The sequence below is a fragment of the Papaver somniferum genome, chromosome 10, assembly GCF_003573695.1.
Source record: "Papaver somniferum cultivar HN1 chromosome 10, ASM357369v1, whole genome shotgun sequence".
NCBI lineage: Eukaryota > Viridiplantae > Streptophyta > Magnoliopsida > Ranunculales > Papaveraceae > Papaver > Papaver somniferum.
Genome location: NC_039367.1, coordinates 129,461,369 through 129,465,516, shown reverse-complemented (window position 1 = coordinate 129,465,516; position 4,148 = coordinate 129,461,369). Strand labels below are relative to the sequence as shown.

The following is a 4,148-nucleotide window of genomic DNA, read 5'->3' as shown; positions in this document are numbered from 1 at the left end:
ATCAAGTTTTCGAAAATTTTGCCTAAAATGATGATCACCTCCGATTTTTTCGTGAAAAACAAAAATTTGATATTCTTGTTTGTACTCGTTGCGTAGCTCTCTTAAAATGATTTCCAACGATATAAAATTTGTAAAATTCCAAGGCGCGGATTTTTAGATATGTTATATCCAAGTTGCGTTGTCAATTATACCCCTGATGCGTAACCCATTATGCGGATGCATAATCCGTCATGCAGACATTTTTAATACTTTCATATAATTATGGGTGTCACGGAAATAATTATGGGTGTCACGGTACCCAAAATTAATTGTGGGCCTGACAATGAGAATATTTTTTTTTGGGTCTCCCCCTAATTTCCCCGAGCAGAATTTCCAAGGCCTGGACCAATACCCACCACATTCAGGCCCACTACCGAAGTCCAACTTCTAACCATCAGCCGCGACTTTGCAACTTCTCTGACCATCTCAACTAGATTTTGTGCCCGTGCTACGCATCGGGCGGACCCGAAATTCATGCACCATCATTTTTTTTTTTAACTTCGCCTCGTCCCGTCATGCATTTTTGATTTGGTAGGCTCACCCCGTAGGGATGCATCTTTGATCCCGATGCATGCTTAGTATTTTTGATTTGACTCGTCCCAATGCATGCTTGGGATTTTTGATTTGGTATGACTCGGCTTCGCCTCGACCCGTCCCGATGCATGTATAGAATTTTTGATTTGGTGTGGCTGGCTTTGCCTCGCCCCGCCTTGATGCATTTTTACTGTAGAATCAAAAGTAACTTTTAGCATACTCATTCTTTAGAATGCAGGAAACATAAGCAAAAGAAATAATTTCACCCAATGCAAAAGAAATGTTTTTAGGTGTGTGGTATTTTCAGTCGATTACACAAAAAGAGAAAGGAAAAACAATTTTAACAAAAACACAACACAAAGGCTCTAAGAAGTTCAAAGATTAATTGACAACAAATAAAAGGATCACATTCATCACTAACAACAAAAAAAAAAATCAGTTACTGCATTACCAAAAAATTTGGTATTATGAGCATCCATGGTATTGTCGTTGGCACTTATGAAATTGTTGAATGCCATAAAACAAAAACTTAGTTACATCATCGCCTTTCGTCCTTTGACCGGTGTCTTATTTCCTTTTGTTGATAACAATTTACTTTGTTGTTTAGTTTCAGAATTGTGGGACCATAGCTAACACTCCTCTTCTTCTCCTTTCTGCCATTCATGTATCCTTACATCGAATGACAGTATCACCTGTGTACAAAAAGAAAATCATCAGTGTACAAAATGAGCTGAAATCAGGGATTCGGGGGCAAGAGATGGGTTGGTAGTACAGAAAACCAAGCTGATGGTTGGCATATACAAACTATTAGGGGGAAAAAAGACATAATTGTTCTTGCTTTGAGAGCTTCATAATAAGTTCAAGAAGCATAATAAACAGATATAACGAAGTTGATGGTTGGATACTATTTGATCTTGAAATTCAAAGCCAACAGGTACAACATACGCACACAAAAATTCCTTCTATATATATGGAGATAAATATGTAGATAGAATATGGAAGGTACTTAAAGTTACAACTTCATTACCTGGGTGCGCGACCTCCAACTTCGGTTTCGAATTTGGAACACTAATAGTAGTAGTAAAAATTTACCCCACTATTCACTTTGGGAAGTTCAAAATTCCGAAAACTGTAGGTTTATGAGTAGATAAACTTGTCTGAAATGCAAAATACTAAAAAAGTTGTTCGTTTTACCGGAGAACCCAGACTTTCAATCAAACTCTTGTGGCCTACAATCTAAAACAGTCAGTAAAAGAGATTGATTCACGAAGAACTGTTTGTTATGCATGTCACATTCAATTCTAAAACGCTAGATCAAGACAAAGATGTCGTTTAATCTTTCTATAAAAATCTCATGCCATTCCATATATCAATCATGCTAAGAGGTTCCCTAAACTAACATCAAATACATAATTCAAAAAATAAATTAAGCACACTAATTGGTCGTGTTGTCAACTTACCCAGCCCCTAACATACATATAATTGGTCGTGTGGTCTTTCTTTTTCCAACGAATATTGGGTTAGTATTGGTACATCTAAGCATAGATGCTTCCAAAGCAACAAACATTAGATATAGAGACACTAACCCAATTCGGTTAGGATTCCATAAATGATGTTACATCGGAAGCCATCACGTACTCCATTTGTTCCTGACTTCCTGCCATTTTGCATCTTAATTTGTGTTGGTCGCCAAACATTCTTCTGCAGTAGCACCAATAGATTACAATAGATTGTTAAATTAAAATGAAAATGCAACTGCAAAAGTTAACAGAATAATAAAAATAGCTCATCCTTTATCGGCTAAATCTGGTGCAGTAAACAATATCAATCATAACAACTTCCCTGTTGAAACAAAATTACTCTAAAACTAACTAAAATCATCAAACGAATTTTTCTAAAGAAACACCAACAACAACAACAAAAAATAGACAATGAAAAAAATAGCTAACGGGATAGTATTTACCAAACAGAATCGAGCTGGAGTTTTATCTTAGCGTCTACATTGTTGGTTTTCCTCTCCAAATCACTAAAGAGTTAAACCCTCACTGCAAAAGCCAAAGATAAACAAAATCAATACAAAAAATAGAACAGGATCAAACAAAGAAAAATCCATGAGAAAGTATCTATGTTGAAACCTTTATATTTTATCTTTGATTCAATCTCCATAATTTATTCATGTTATGCTCATATGACTTAGTGTTTTAAAGGAGGGGAGATTTCCCTGTCTTTGCAGCTTCAAATAAACCTTCAAAATCCAGTGACTGCCCATCTCTGGCCACCTGGCTACCGTTGGCTACAACTCCACTAATCGGCCAGAAACACACCTCGTCACTGCTTATCTTCCCACCATCCAGCACCAGAAATTCTCACCGAACCAACGATTCAGACCAATTCCCGAAATCAATTGTGGTTGTTGTAATTCATTTCTCAGTTGAGAAATACCCTTCAGACCTAGTTTAGCTTAAGATGAGAACCTTGCTGCTGCCAAATTCTTAATCAAGAACATTCACTTGAACCATTTTATAAAGAACAACAACCATCAGAACCAATTGCGGACAGTATGATAAACCACCAGCGGCACAAACCCATTCGAGGTACAGAAAACATCACTATTGCCTTCAGTTTAAGTAGAAGATCGATTCCATCTCCATTGTTCTGTTGCCGTGCAGCACCACTTTCCATTCTGAACCTTCTCGACCGGTAGTAGCAAGTAGCAACTCATCCAGGGTCGGCCACAGCAACAACCATCTTGTTGCTGCTTCATTTCCGAAAACACCACAGATCGTACCCCCAATCTCAATCCTGCGAGAATACCCCAAAATCTGTTGTGTATTGTCGCTGCTGTTGTCGCCTGAATTCGAAAACCATCAGCTAATATGGCAGCCAACACCAATCTTCTGTCCGTCCCACTTAAAACCATCTCGAACTTGGCCACGGCAATAACTTCCCATTCCCTGACCTTATGTCTCTCCTTGCACCGGCTGCAGTAGCTATTATGAATTTCCAGAACAGATTCAAATAACACACGCACCTGTACCAGTTCAATTGAGTACCCTTCCAACACCAGTTCCATGGAGCTGATTTATTTCCATGACACACAATTAAGGCCAAGTACAGCCGACCTGAGGACCCAATTTCCGGAGCAGATTACTCTCAGCCAATAACATCCATTTCTACTTCGCTGTCAGATACATAGCTTTCTTCCGTCTTCTTGCAAAGTCTAGCAGCACACCATTTCCATTTCCCGACTCCCAAAGCACAGCTCCACCGTCGTCGCTGCTATAAACAATCAATAAAATTCCAGCCCTTGAACTCTTTAAGTTTCGATCTTGTTGACAGCAACATCTTGAATAAGAAATGAAAATTCCTTTTCGTTTGGCAAAGAACAGAAGGTGGTGTTTAGGCCACAAAAGAAATGTGGTGGAGAAAGATGACACGTCGCCTTCTTTATTTTCATCAGCACATGAACAAATAAATTCACATGACCACCAGTAGTTGACGTGCTTTGTACTGCCTTCATCTCGAGCCATGAGATGAGATGGCTTTTGTTGGTCCGGTTACTATAGCAAACCATC

The 4,148-nt window shown here is 38.6% G+C and overlaps 1 long non-coding RNA gene across 2 annotated transcripts; it reads right to left on the bottom strand.

Annotated features, from left to right (window-relative positions):
- Positions 1 to 253: 253 nt before the first annotated feature.
- Positions 254 to 3,926, bottom strand: LOC113318639. 2 transcript variants are annotated; one of them, XR_003344728.1, is made up of 5 exons: positions 2,709 to 3,925; positions 2,537 to 2,618; positions 1,601 to 2,274; positions 1,025 to 1,265; positions 254 to 763 (listed from the first exon to the last, which is right to left on the bottom strand). It is a non-coding gene; the product is annotated as an uncharacterized LOC113318639 (long non-coding RNA). The 2 variants fall into 2 exon arrangements; XR_003344727.1 differs by having other exon boundaries at positions 1,025 to 2,274; positions 2,709 to 3,926.
- Between the last annotated feature and the right edge of the window lie 222 nt (positions 3,927 to 4,148).